The sequence below is a fragment of the Mastomys coucha genome, unplaced genomic scaffold (genome assembly GCF_008632895.1).
Source record: "Mastomys coucha isolate ucsf_1 unplaced genomic scaffold, UCSF_Mcou_1 pScaffold22, whole genome shotgun sequence".
Classification (NCBI taxonomy): domain Eukaryota; kingdom Metazoa; phylum Chordata; class Mammalia; order Rodentia; family Muridae; genus Mastomys; species Mastomys coucha.
In genome coordinates this window covers 31,936,421-31,952,042 of record NW_022196905.1, presented here as the reverse complement: position 1 = coordinate 31,952,042, position 15,622 = coordinate 31,936,421, and the positions used below count along the sequence as shown (strand labels likewise).

At 44.2% G+C, this 15,622-nt stretch overlaps 1 protein-coding gene across 2 annotated transcripts in view; it reads left to right on the top strand.

Moving 5' to 3' along the window:
* The window catches only part of Stk32b (serine/threonine kinase 32B), a 244,600-nt gene that overhangs the window by 126,054 nt on the left and 102,924 nt on the right, over positions 1-15,622 (top strand). The gene's annotated exons all lie outside the window — the stretch shown is intronic.

Here is a 15,622-nt window from a genome sequence, read left to right as displayed (position 1 = left end):
TAGGTTATGGCTGTTGTCAGCCCGATTGGTGAACCTTAAAGATATATTTCTTCAATTTGCTCCTGTATAAGCATGTAAGCTCTTCACTTTTGCTGAAGGTCTGGTTTGGAATTTTATATCATTTTCCTAGGCTCCTGCTCTTCTTCCTCTTCCTCTTCTTCTTCTTCTCTTTTTCCTCTTCTTTTTAAACTTTTTGATGATTCTTTATGAATTTCACACCATGCACCCCAATCCCACTCATCTCCCCCTCCCCTTATATCCACCCTCCACCCTTTGCAACCTTCCCACACCAACAGAGAAAAGAAACTCATTGTGGAAGCCGTAGTGTGTCAGTGTATCCCACAGTATACCCCTTTGTCCACACTTCTTTATTTGCAAATGTTCATTGCAATGACTTGTTGGTCTGGTACAAGATCTCTGGCTTCTGCTACTCTGTCCATACTGGAACCTCACTCTTAGATATGCTATGGTTGGGCTGTGTCATGAAGATCCTGTAGTTTTGGATCTGTAAGACCAGCTCCTTCATGCACTTCAACAGTTCATCAAAGGGGTGGATGCTGAGTCAATTCAAAGCCCTGGATCTGGGCCTGGGAGGTATCTTATCTGGTCAGCCCGCCAGCTCTTCCACTCTCATGCCCTCAGGACCCCCTCCCCCCATTCAGGGTCAGCTCTATTGTGCTGCCCAGGTGAGGTGCAGGGCTTGCTCTTCCAAATACTGCAGCTGGTGAGGGACAGGGCCAGCTCCCCTGCCTGCTGTAGGTGGCAAGGGATGAGAGGAGGGAGACAAATGGCAGGGACAGCTCTCCCACACTCATGCCCTCAGATACAATTTGTCCAGGCCCACTAGAATCAGCTCTACTGGCTGCCCAGGTGAGATTCAGATCCCACTCTCCTGAGTGCTATAGCTGGTGAGGGACAGCTCTCCTGCTTTTTGAGTCCTAGGCCAGGTCTCCTGCCTGCTCTAGGTAGTAAGGGGTGATGGGGAAAGAGGGTACCTCTCCCTCACACACCACTGCAGGAAAATGGTGGTAGAGCCAGCTCTTCTATGCTTGTATCCTGGGCTAGCTCATCCACAACTCCTGCAATGTGCAATGATGTTTTACTGAGAACAGTGTTAATTGATTTGTTTTCTCTGAGTATTTTTTCTCAAAACTTGGCTCTACTCTTCTCCAGGTTTCATTGTCCTTAGTAAGAAGTTAACTGTCACCAGAGTTAAATTCTCAAATTCATTCTCTCTCTCTCTCTCTCTCTCTCTCTCTCTCTCTCTCTTTCTCTCTCTCTCTTTCTCTCTCTCTCTCTCTCTCTCTCTCTCTGTGTATACACATGTGTGTGCACACATGTGTGTGCCACACACATAGATAAACACAAACACACATTCTTTTGTCTTTGAAATCCCATGCGTTTTCACCTTGGCACAGGGAAATATTTCAGTATTATGTCTGAGTAGTTTTTACTTGTGTCTAAACAAGCTCTTCTCAAACATGAGCAAGTCTACTCTTAAATCTGCCTAATGAGTACTCATTTCCAATATTAGAGTGTGGAGGCTTCATACACCCTGGTCCTATTTCATATGCACATTACAGTTCTCCACCCCCACACATTTTAACTCTTTCATAGTAGAGCACAGTTCTCACAATTACACTGAACCGTCTCTCTGAAACTCTGACTTCTAATAATGTTTGTGTACACTGACATTCTCTTCAGTAATGGATGTTTTCATTTTCTGCACATTCTAATTCCATTGTCTGGAGAATTTGTATCTATGAATAGTAGATACAAAGTAATATTTTAATATTTATGTTTTGAAAAAGCCCGCCTCCTTCTTGTGCCAGGTCACTGGAGTCAGGGCAGTGAATTAATCTGGCTTCTTCCTGGCTTGGGTCTTACTTAGTCTTGCTGCAAGCTTATTAATTTTTATTTATAAACTATAGTTTGGTGAAAATGCCAATGCTGTTCTCTTCTGAAGAAAATCAGCAGATAAGCGGTATTTAGCAATGTCCAGTCAAAGGATCAAGGACAGCTGAAGGATCTCTTCAAAGAAGCCAGCATCATTCCTTTTGGAGTGGAAACCCATGAGCTCCAACTACAGGCTAAAACACTGAAGGGGATTCTAAAAACAAAACAAAAAAAAAAAACCGATTGTGAGGGTTAGTATTATCAACTTGACAGACTCTGGGTGGCCTCTGAGCATTCCTATGGGGATCTCAATTACATTAATTGAGGTAAGAGGCCTACTCACTTTGAGTGGCACCACTCTCTGGTTGGGACCAGATAGAGATAGGGAACTGAGTGTTTGTGGCTCTCTGTTTCCTGATTGTGGATGTCATGGGAGCAGATGTTTCAAGCTCTTTTTCTGTCTTGACTTCTTCACCATGATGGACTGAAGCCTTGAATGGTGGAAGGATAAACCCTTTTTCCTTTAGGGTGTTTGTGTCAAAGATTCTCAGAAACTAAGATGGGGTATGCTGCAGTCACAACACATGCTCGCTCAGTACATTAATAGTTCCTTCTCCTTGGAATTTGCCTTGATTGGCACCCTGGAGCTTCTCCCTCTGAAGTCTCATGAAGGACTTGACAGTCATCGTGAATTTCAGTAGCCCCACTCTAGACAGCTTTAACCTGACTGAGCCAGTTCTGACCTGGGTCAGCATGTGGAGACAGTGTGCTCTTAGTTCCTGAAGCTCTTTTTGCTGGTCTCTTTTTGCTGGGTACCTGGGATGGGAGACTTTTCTCTTTGCTCTACAACCGGGCTCTTTGCTTTACAACCTGGCTCATTGCTTTCTGGGTCACTGGAGAGAGGGTTGTCCAGCCTGGGTCTTTCATGCTAGGAACATTTCTTTCCCCAAATTTCACAGGATCTTGCCTAGTTCTCTTGCCTTGGCCCTAGTTCACAGAAGCTTGGGTTCTCTCTCAATTCCTCTGACTGGCCATTTGCTCTCTACTTGTGAGTGTGGTCATGTTGGGAAGGTTCTGTGCCTCCTGGATGGTGCCTCACATTCAGTCTCTGAGCATTTGACACACCCTCACCCCTGGGAGGGGACAGGCAGTGCCATCTTTCTGTGGGACTGGTGGTTGCCTCCGGATTCTCCCTCATTTTCACCAGCTCATGAACAACTGTTGTAAGTTCATCTGTCCATGCTAGCTTCCCTCTGCTGCATCCAGGAGGATCGTCCTCCTCCTGGGGTCCTAGCAGGGTTTTGCTCTTTGTCTCTCATAAGAACAGCTAATCACTTCTGGAATTTTACCTCACATGTTATTGAGTATTGGGTACCTGGGATGGGTACCCATTTTCCCTGATGGGTTTAGAAACACTATGATGTCAAGATGTTTCTGGATTGGTAGGATTTTCCTATGAACATTTATCTCTTACTTGTATGAGGAACAATTGGTATTTTGGGTGTGTTTGTGCCACTAAATTTCTCTCTCTCTGTTTTCTTTCTTTCTTCCTTCTTTCCTTCCTTCCTCCCTTCCTTCCTTCCTTCCTTTCTTTTTCTTTCTTCATTTTGACCTTGGCCATTTTATACTCTAAATTTACTATTAATCTCTGCTTTTAAAAAATTAACACATGGAGTTTTAAAAGATTTATTACTCTCTCTGGCTCCCTCTCTCTCTGTCGCTCTCTCTTTCTCTCTGTGGTGTGTGTGTGTGTATGTGTGTGTGTGTGGTATGTATGTGTGGTGTGTATATATGGTGTGTGTGTGTGTGTGTGTGTGTGTGTGTGTGTGTGGTGTATGTAGTATGTATGTGTGGTGTGTATATATGGTGTGTGTGTGTGTGTGTGTGTGTGTGTGTATGCACATGAGAGCAGGTACCAACAGAGATCAGAAGAGAATGTCAAGTCCTCTTGGAGCTAGAGTTACAGTTAGTCATGAGCCACTCGACACAGGGACTGGGCTCTGAAATCTGGTCTTTGCAAGAGCATTGCACCCTCTTACCTCTGAGCTTTTCCTCCAGCCCCAGAGTTCTTTATGAAGCATGGATATCAAATTCTTGCCAATCACAAATACTGCAAATATCCTCCTCAAATCTGCGGCTTATGTTTTTATTCTCTATTTTGCCTTTTGACACGGAGGCTCATTCATGTGTCTTCCCTTTGAGTATTATGCTTTTTTTCCATTCCTTTCTTCCATGACCCACAGACAGCACCTCTGCCACCAGCCTTACTTCACATTTCCCTGGATCTGTATGAACTCTCTGCCACACCTCTAGCCTGTTACCCTTCCACAGTATCTCCATCTTGCTGATTTCACTCTTCTAACAAGTTTTGGACCCTGGCGAGCCAGACTTTCACCTTGTTTTTTAAAGGTTCTCCTGGTTGACTTCTTGTTCTTCCAGACAGACTTTTGAATCCATTTGTCGAGTTCTATTAAAGCTATCAGCTTTTGACAGGAAAGCCATTGGTTTATAGATTAATTTGGGGGGAGCTGACATTTTTATTATTGGATCTATGACATGACATTTCTCTCCATGTATTTAGGGTTTTTATATAAAGCTCTGTATTGCAGTATTATACTGCTACCCATACACAACCGCACATCAATTGAGGGATTTAACCTTAAGTGCCTTTACTTATAGTTTGGATCCTAAGTGTTTCCCAAAGGCTTAGAGTTAAAGTCTTAGTTACTGTTGAGACCTGATGGAAGCCGAGGGTTGGAGCCCAGAGGGATGAACTTAGGTTTTGGTGGCTTGCCAGCAAAAAAGGATTTTAAAAAAGATCTCCCCTTCTTGGTCTCCCTCTCTCCCTCCACCTCTCCATCTCTTTCTCTCCCTTCCTCCCCCCCACCACTTGTACGCTAGTGTGTAGGTGTGTATGTTTGTGTGTGTATGTTATCACACCCATGCATTCATGGCTTGGACTATGTAGGTATTGGCCCCTCACCTTTCCACCTTGAGGTAGGGTCTCTTGTTGGTTGCTTTGTTCACCATAATTAGTCTTTTATGATAGGTTTGCTTCACTGAGTGTATTAGGTAGGGTTTTACTACTATGAACAGATACCATGACCAAGGCAGCTCTTAGACAACATTAAATTGGGGCTGGCTTACAGGTTCAGAGGTTCAGTCCATTATCATCAAGGTGGGAGCATGGCAGCATCCAGGCAGACAAGGGGGTGGAGCAGATGAGAGTGTTCCACCTCTTGGTCCAAAGGTAGTGAAGAGACTGTCTTCCAGGCAGCTAGGATAAAGGTCTTAAAGCTCACACCCACAGTGACACATTTTGTCCAATAAGGCCACACCCCCTATTAGTGCCACTCTCTGGGCCAAGCATATACAAACTATTACACTGAGCCTTGTGGCTGGGTTTGTGTCTCAAACCTTAGACCTACAATTCGCTCTGCCTGCAGGATGTACTGGAGTAAAGTACATTACAAGGATGTCGTCATCCTTGGGGGTCCTCCACGTTGCAGCATGTGACAGGGCTTGTCTTCTTTTTAACAATGAATAGTATTTCACTTCGAGGACATCCTGCCTGGCTGGCTTCCCACCCTTAGCTATGATTACTGCTATGATGGTGATGCTCACATCCCTGATCTCAATTCCTTTGGACACTCGGAGGTGGTGGGGCTGCTGGGTGGTATGGTAATCCTACTGTTCCTTTGTGAGGAGCCTCCAGGCTGGTACCCATGGTGGCAGCATCATTTCACATTCTGACTAGCAGGTCCCAAAGCTCCTTCATGTCCTTGGCAACTCGTGGTGTATGTGTGTGTGTATGTGTGTGTATGTGTGTGTTTATATGTGTGTGTATGTATGTGTATGTGTGTATGTGTGTATATGTGTGTGCATGTGTGTATGCATGTGTATATGTGTGTATGTGTGTATGTATGTGTCTATATGTGTGTGTGCATGTGTGTGTATGTGTATGTATGTGTGTATCTATATGTGTATATGTATGTGTGTGTATGTGTGTGTATGTGTGTATGTATATATGTATGTTTATGTGTGTATGTGTGTATGTATGTATAAGTATGTGTATATGTGTATGTGTATGCATGTGTGTGCATATGTGTGTACGTGTATATGTGTGTGTGTATGTGTGTATATGTGTGTATGTGTGTGTGTGTGTGTGTGTGTGTGTGTATGCTCGCTCACATGCATGCACTATGTTAGCCACCTTAACAGATATAAGGCAATGACCACTGGGGTTTTTCTTTATACTTTTTACCCAGTTTTTAAACACACCTTATCTTTATACCCTGACATAATTCTTTATATTAGGTGTCACACTTGAGGGACTAGGAAAGAGAAAAAAATTAACAGAAACACAAATTTTAAATGGGAGGACCAACTTTGAGATTGAGCATACTGGCATATTCGACTCTGAATCATTACCTAGTAAACTATTTCTGTGTGTAGAACATTGGTGTTTTCTCTGTCATTGAAGACTTCTCAGGGTGGGCATGCTGTTGCTCTTAGTGCCATCCTATGTCCATGTTAGGGGAAGAGCTCAGACAACGGGCATGGTTTCTATGGTTCCATGTACTGAACATTTGCTGAGTCCCTTGTTTCGTGTATGTCGATGGAGACAGATTCACCACAGAACTCAAGCTGAAGGGCCTTAGAAGGTTTATTTTTAGGAAAACATAGTCTTGCCAAATGAGTGGAACTGCAGTACTTACCTGGACCCTTGGACAAAAGCCCCACAGTTGGGGACACTGTTAGAGGCAAAGGCCACTGAGATTCTCTGTGTCATCACTGGAGGAAAGCAAACAGCCAGCAGGGAACTGGGCGTCTCCCTAGTCACGGGGGAAACTCCTCCCACTTCTCTCCAAACAGCTGGGTTGTCTCTCAAAACACTGTGGGCAAGCTCTTCTTTTAAAAATGTATTCATCTCTCATATTTTGCATCCCAACTGCAACAAACTCTCCCTCCTCTCCACCCAGGCCTCACCTCTACCCTCCCCACCCCTCCTCTTTTCTCTTCAGAAAAGGGTAGTCCTCCCATTGTATCAATCAAACATGGCGTATCAAGTTTCAGTAAGACTAGGCTCCTTTCCTCATATTAAGGCTAGAGGAGGCAACCCAGTATGAGGAAAAGGGTCCCAAAATCAGGCAAAAAAAGTCAGAGACAGCCCCGCTCCCACTGTTAGGGGTCTCACAAGAAGACCAAGCTACACAGATGTTACATATATGCAGGCCCCTTGGTGGTTGGCTCATTTTCTGTGAGCCCATATAAACCCAAGCTAGTTGGTTCTGTGGGTTTTCTTGTAGTGTCTTTGACCTCTCTGGCTCCTATAATCCTCCCTCTCCCTCTTTTACAGGATTCCCTGAGCACCACCTAAGGTTTGGGTGTGAATCTCTACGTTTGTTTCTATTGATCGGTTGCTGAATGGAGCCTCTCTAATGACAGGGTCTCTGGGATGTTCAGCTTTTGGGTCCCAACCTTCCAGGGAGTGTCAGGGGTGAGCTCCCTTTTCTGGTGTAAGTCTCAAGTTGTACCGGTTATTGGTTGTCCACTCCCACAATTTTTGAGCCACCTATACTGCAGTACATCTTGTAGGCAGGGCTAATTGTAGGTCTAAGGTTTGAGACCCAAAACCAGCCACAAAACCTCCAAGAAATCCCTTCTTAAAGTAAAACTAAACCCAGAACATCAGAGGGCAGGGGAGGATTGCTCCAACGCCACAGCACTGAGCCAGCTGAGAGTCACATAGCTGATTGAATGGCCTCTGGTAAATCTTTGCTGCCAAAGAAACTCCTCCAAAATGAGGGCTTAAAGCAGCTACTGTGTTTGTCTCATGCATGGGGCATCAGAATGTGGGTCTGGATGGGCTCTTTCACCCTTGCTCCTGCTGAGATCCAGGGGCTTGTGTAGTCAGCTACTGGCGCTCTCTCAGACCCATGGTAAAGTCACTGCAGGGGAATTTCTCACATGGTGCAGAAGAACAAACTGGGGACCACTGCCCCAGTCAGACCACCACAAAATTTCTTGAGCACAAGACTCAGAGTCGCACTGGGCTCCATCCAACTACTTATTCCATGAATGGTTTTGGTCCCCACGCTTCTAAGCTCTTTAAACATCCCTCTTCTCTGAATGCAGGAGTGGTACAGGTGTGAATGGTGCCAACAGTGCTGTGACCACGCCCACTTTCTACATCTTCCTTCTCTTTTCTGTACAGCTGCCCCTCCTGTGGATCTCAGCCTTACCTCAGTCTCTGTGACTCATATGTTCATGCCAGCTGCTTTCCCAATTTTGCCCTAAGCACATCAACCCCTTAAGAGAGTTCTGACGACCTCAGGGTGTCACTGTCTTTTCCTCTCAGTTTACAGTCGCATCTGCCATGAGACCATCCAGACTGGTAGCACAATGTCTCGAGTTTAATGTCCAAAAAACTCTAGAGTGGCCATCCTTACCACAACTTTGTCTTTATTCTTTATTTCTTATAGCTAGACAGCTCTCTTTGTAGGACACACAAGTTCTGAGCCTGGCAGCCAGGGTCCTTTGGATCAGCCGCTGCCTGTCTCTGTTGCAGGATTTCCCAGTGGATCCAACAGCACAGAGATACAGACACCCCTGCTTTAGGTGCCTGACTGCACTTCCTCTATGTCCTCATCTTTAAGGACTCTCTTACATATACCCTCATCTCTGAGACCAGCTCTTACTTCAAGCCACAGTGTCCCCTAAACTCTTAATATCACAGGATGCCATGCCATTCACTGCTCGGCTTAAAATGATTAGGTCTCTTCCCTGACATTTGTGCAAGCTTCTGAAATCCTTGAGGGCAGAGGGCAATAATATTATAACAGAATAAATTTTACAAACCAGAATTCAGCCCCCAGATTCCTGTCCTGTGGTCTCTGGTGGATGACCGTTTAGCTGACCTGGGCAGCAAAGGTTGTGATGTATTCCATAAACAGATAGAAAGCACCAGTTTTCATTTACATAAAGTGTCTACATATTAGAGATAATTGAGAGATTTATTATCTTAATTGTTACTGTCACAGAAGGTTTTCCAGCCTCATCACCAGTTTTCAAGGGACACAGCTTGAACTAATACTGTATTTCTCTGCATGGCTCAAAATAATGTTCCAGACTTCCATGCCACAGTATTTTGCCTGCTGGGTTGGCCTGCATGGACCTCCTCTAACCTTAGCTGATGGAAGTAAACTCTTTGCCTTCTTAGTTCAGGTGAGTCACTGAAGCCTTTCATCTTTATATGTGGGGCACCTCCTCGGCACACTGAAGATGCTGGAATCAGCACCAAAGACACATCTGTATCAGGCATGGTAAAGAGAATGCCTTTGTCTATTTCCATAAAGTTGATGTGAGTGACTGTGAGCTGAGGAGGACACCAGCTTTAGAGCTTGGCTGTCACCTCCTCACCAGGAGTCCTCTCAAGTCACCACACTCCTGAGGTTCAGAGTCAGCTCCATTCTTGGAGATTAAAGGGATTCAGAGAGGCTGAAGGTCTTGCTCAAATGAAAGGATTTACTTGTCCCACAGTTTGAGGTTGCAGGCCATCATAGCAGGAACCACAGCAACAGGGACTTGAGTGAACTGGTCCCCTTAGACAGTCAAGACCAGAAAGCAGTGAATCGATGCTTAATGCTAGTGCACAGCTTGCTAGCTGTGTTTCCTACAGTCCAGGGTATCTCAGGGACTGTATAGGTTCCACTCACAATTAAGATAAGTCTTCTAACAGCTATCAACAGAATCAAGACCATCTCTCAAAGACATTCTAAGAGGTTAATGTAATCAAGCATTCTAATCGATTGTTAATCTAAACAATGGCTTCCTTCAGAGAGTCAAGTTGGCCACTAATACCATTTCAAAAGAAGAAGGGGTAGTGTTTTACAAAAGAGTGGCATGGGGGGGGATCTGAAATGACCCAATCTCATTGGATGCATGAATGAAGATGCCATGCTAATACCCTTTTTTCTGAATCAAGATATGCAAATAAAACTATTAACATATGTAAAAATCTATAATGATAACATTCTGCACACTGGGCACTGAGCTAGATATCAAGAATTCTACAATGAGCAAACTCAGATATGCTCCCAAACATTATAACTCAAAGACAGACCAGACCATCTCTGATCCAACAGCTGCACACAGTAGGTACATGGGAAAAAAGCATGGGCTTCTAACTACATATAACAAAGGAATCTTGCCTCCCTTTTAAGACTAAGGGTGGAACAGAGCTTGTGTGTCACTTTCTTGTCATTTGTCCTTGTGGTGAAAACACAGATAAAATGTGTTCTACATACAGAGAGAATAGTTTGCATTTGCATGGTTCTAGTGTGATTCAAGACCATCATGATCATCTGACATGCTTCTAAATTGATATGACCTTATGATTTTTAATCAAATTGGAAGCAAAGAAACATATGTTATAAGAAGTGAGTTAATGTTAGCTTCATGGCTTTACAAATCCTTTAATACATGACTGCCTGTGAAAGCCACCCCAAGCAGAAGTGGAGATGTCTGACTTCTAGGAGATTCCCTCATCCCTCAAGGGGCCACTGCTATTCCAATCTCTACCATAAAGTATTAATGTATCTACTTCAGACTTTATATAAATAGTCATTAACTGGCATTAACATATTTTGGGAAGGTGTGAACAAATGTTTATTCACTATAGATAGGACACTGACAACAAACCAAAGGCTGATTCCACCCTCTAGATTGATGAACCAGGGAGTTAATTGGGTACTTACAGGATGACTAGGGGGTTACCTACAAGACTGTGGGTGACCCCCAAACAGCTGCATTCCTGAAGAGTTCTACCTTAGCATAGACACTGGTTTCCTGGAAGCCAGAACAATGGAGTGCCCACTTCATTTAAACCTATGTCTCCTGTGTGCTCTTGCACCTAAGACTACATGAATATGAGACGGTACTACATGGAATTTGGAGGGGGTACACACAAGAGGGGTTGAGGTCTCAGATGAAGATCTAATAACCTTCTCAAACCCTCCTCCTGAGAGGGAAAGTCAATAGACATGGCCTTTATGAGAGTCTCTTGGCAAGTAGTTACGATTATTCTAAGAGCAATGTCTATTGTGCCCAGAAGGCATCATTCTGGAACACAGAGAATCTATATTCTTTTAGACTTCTTACACATAACATAATGTCTTTGAGAATAGCAACATCACTATTGTGTTCTTGAATATGGAAAGGTTTTTCTGTTTCAATGTTGTATTCTACTTGGTTGTCTGAGTTTCCCACAAGTTGATTATTTGTGCTGAGTGGTTGAGGTATTTATAATTTGAGGCTTCTATGAACAGAATTCTTTGAAGTCTCTCTACACCACAAACACTCTCTTCTTGGGTAACTTCTATGTTTCAGTGTCTTTTTAACAGAGTAAAACTTTTAGAATACAATAATACACATACAAAGATATGACAGGCTCCTATGTTCTGCCATCACCATGCACGAAGAGTTGCTGTGGTCCTTTTTCACTCTGTCCCAGGAGGAGAAGATTGTAGGACATGGGCTCCAGAGGTCATTTTTGATCTCACAGCTTCCTGTCTGTGACGAAGTTACAGACACAAAGCTCAAAGAGAAAATTTGACCTTCCCAGGACCTACGCTGTGCTCAGTAGCTTCTGAGAACCATGTAGAATTGGCAAATGCTTCATCTGATGTCTTTGAAGCTGGGTGCTGCCTCTCTCAGTCAAGTCTAAAACATAATTGACAGAAGGTCCCATCATAAATTATAGAAAGAGACTCCAAATTCAGGCTTCCATGACTAGTGATCAGTTGAAGGGAGGCCATGAAGCCAGAAGGAGTTTGATACATGATAAAGGGGGACTCCAAAGAACAGTCACCAAAGGGTCCCTTCCACAGCTCTGCCAGGAACATCTCCTCCATGTCACCAGCTACAGGGCTGATGCATACTACCACCATACTATAAACATTCAGGCATACAGAGCTTAGCTGCTCTGTCTGTCTGCCTGTCTGTACACTCCCTCGCTATTATAACCTGGGGATTTAGTCATATAGCCTGTCCCCAAGATACCACCCCTTGAGGCTGAGTGACATTCCGAGTCCTCATGTGAGGGCAAAAATTGGGTCTGCCACTACCTCTGGATCATTGGATTAGCATGGAGCAGGCATCCTGCAAATGAATGAGTGGTGATCATGCATCTTAGTGTAGTTTCCTCTTGTTGTACTAAAATACCCTGACAAAACCAGCTTAAGAGATGAAGGATTTATTTGACAATTTAAGTTTACAGTCCATTGTAGCAGAAAACTCATGGTGAAAGTAACCATAAACAGCTAGCCTCATCACAGCTAAAGTTGAAAGCAGAGAATAATAAATTAATCTATGCATTATCATACAGTTCAAAATCTCTTTCCTAAGGAGTGGTGCTGCCCACAGTTGCTGGGGTCTTCCCATCTCAATAAGTGTAATCAAGATCATCTCATATACATGCCCAGAGGCCAAGCTGATCTAAGCAACACCTCACTGAGACTCCCTTTCTGGATGATTATCCATCTATAGATGTATATATACACATATATACATATGGTAGAGCCCTGATGAGTATGGTGGCAGTACTTTTCTTCCAGCCATAGCCATTTGCCTCCACCACCATTGCCAGCCTTGCCAGTCCCTTTGCTCCTACAAACCCCTCTCAGTATAGCAGAAAAGACCCTTTGAGTTCCATCACACCATTCATTCACTCTCAATTCTTCAGTGACTCCCACATCATCTAAACAACAATGGGTAAGAGTGTGACTACTTTTTGAGTTCCCATCCCAGCTCCTCTGTGCAAAGTCTAGTACTGAATGACTGTGAGCTACCTGAGCCACAGTCTTAGCTTTATCAGGTACTGGGTATGCAAATGTGAACAGATGTGATGTAACCTTCCTGGGTTACAGTTTTCGCAGTATATAAGGGTGATTTTAGCTCATGCCTAGTGAAAACAGTGAGTGACTTGATCAGTGTTGTAGTGTGCACTTTTCAACATTTGTCTCTGGGTGTGTTCATGTACATTAGACTCTAGGCTTATTGAGGCTTAAGGAGTCCCATCTGAAACCTCCATGTCTTCAGCTCTCAACTTCCCTCCCTCACTTCTCTAGCCTCATAGATCCCCTGATGGGTGGAGTGGCTCCATTTTGCTCTACAGGAGTAACCCTGACTTCCCTTTTCTTTCACAGATCACACCTATCCATTAGGCAGTCTTAGGAACCTCCTGAGCTCAGCCTTCTCATTTCCTCAGCCCCAGACTGGCATAAGTTGTCACCATCTTTCTCCTGACAAGTGTCATAGGCCTCTGCAAGATCATCTCTCCCTTGATCAATCCCAACCTGTAACTCTCAGTGAAAATACAGGGTTCCTATTAAGACCCTCCAGTTCCTCTTTCAAACTTCTCTAGATAGTTCCATCTAAGCCCAATACCTTACTCACACACACACCATGGTTTTTCTTTTGTTCTCTCTAGATTTGTTTCTACTCTGTCCCTTCCAGGTTCACCACATCTGTTCCTCATGACCAGCCAGCACACATCAGCCCCCAGACCATAAGACTTACCGTACCTACCTTCAATCTTCAATGGACTCCCTTCTCTTTGAGGTCTATGTGCCATCTCCCTTTCCATCCCAGGTCATTCCTCAATGACACTTCGTAGAAATCCTCATGAGCTATAACAGGAAGGCTTCTAGGCACAAGCACGAACTTTTGATAGAGAGGGTTGTAGATCAAAAACCCTGATCTGATGCTACCCATTCTGCTCTCTCTGATTCTGTTAAGATGATACCTTTAGTTCATAGAACAGGGTGAGGGTGACATTATCCAACCCATGCCAGAAACTCAGCCAATGAGCCACCAAATATGAACTCTGACCTTCCAAATGGTAAACCCAGTGTACCATCTTTACATTGTAAATAGTGGACTTGGCCTTTCATTATAATGATGAGCTGACCAGCACACACACATGAGCACATGTGCACATGCTCAACCCTGTACAAAGAGCCATTTGCATTGAGACTCATGGCTTCTTGAGATTTTCATTGTATCTGGAGAGGAGAGAAGAGAAGAGGAGAGGAGAGAGGAGAGAGAAGAGGAGAGAGAGAGAGAGAGAGAGAGAGAGAGAGAGAGAGAGAGAGAGAGAGAGAGAGAGAGAGGCTTGTAAATGCCTCTGAATTTTCACTGATTGTAATGAGATTTTCATCATTAAACAGAAATATGCTAAGCTTCCAGCAGGCACCAGGCTCTGGCTGGGCATCACAATAATTTAGATGTGGCCAAAAGGATCACAAAGTTGGTATAAGAAAGACAGCTAAACAGATGGCAACAACGTGAGAGCAGTATTAAAAGAGAGACAAAAGAATAGAACCCAGCCCATAACACTGTCAGGACCCCATGGGCTTCTCCAATCTGCCTCTGGCTATGGGAGCCAATGTTTTCTGGGCTGCTGGGTTCCAGAAGGAAGTGGAGCTTACATTTGGGAAGAAAGGCCCTAATGTGTCAGAGGCTAAGAGACATATGTGGTAAAGGGTCTGTGTTAAAAGACAGTTTCCAAGAAGCAGTGAAAACTACCAAGAATCTCTACTAGTGGAGGGGTGCTTAACTGGGGGACTCAAAGGTGTTGATATGCATGATTGGAACAAGATAGAGGGCAGAGAACTGAGGGAGCACTATGCCTTGGTGTTATCAGGGTGAAGCTGGAGTGTTCTGTAGAGTCCAGGCAAGGGGCTGGGCTTTGCTATGTCCAGGCTGACTAACTAGGCACTGTGCTGACCAGCAAAGGGGACAACTTGGCCAATGCAGCTATTTGTAGCAGGGTCCATTCTAGACATGCTGATGGTGAGGGCATCTGCCCTCAGAGATTTCAGCACTGAGCATAGCCAGCCATTTCACCCACAACAGCCTGGCTCTGCTTGTGAGCTCTGTGTGCTAAATTCATGAATATGCAAAAGATATGCACCTTATAGGAGGGATGACTAAAGATCAACTGCTCAATGGAGAAAGAAAGCAACAAGACAGGTTAGGAGGCTGGTGTTCCCTTGTAGGGAAAGAGGCCTTTCACTAAGTCATAGAATACAGGGGACAGTCTATGAGAGAAATAACAGTACTTTGCCTCATAGAAAGCTCTTCAATGATTGGGGTTTTTAACTGTACACTAAAGTGTGTGTTAATGAGGGCCAGAGGGGCTTGGTCTCTTGCCTGAAATCACATAGTTGTGAAGATGTGAATGAGGATGACTGGGAAAACTCTAAGCAGGCATTTCTGAATCAGCACCCAGAACAGCTCCCAGAACCAAGTCTCCAGGCAGACCTAGCACCTCTGTCTTCAATAGGAAAGGGAGCCCCAGCAGGACACCTGCATTTCCTCAGCAGAAGCAGTGCCAAGCATGGTTGACAACCAGTGACAACCAGCATGACAGCATTAGCAACAGAAATATTCAAATGCAATTAAAACCTGCAAATATAATAATCAAATGTAAATGAGCGACAGCCAACCGTTCCTGCTACACGTACAATTAGCACATATGGTAATTTCACAGGAGCCCTAACTCGCTCCACTTCATTGCCACTGACAAACTGTTGACACACCCCCTCCCTCCTTTTTGCCGCTGACAATTTCCTGCCTGTGTCATCCACTCACTCTGTGGTCACAACGTCTAATTGAGTGGACTTTCTTATGGCCAGGATCTGTCCAGTCACATCTCAGAACA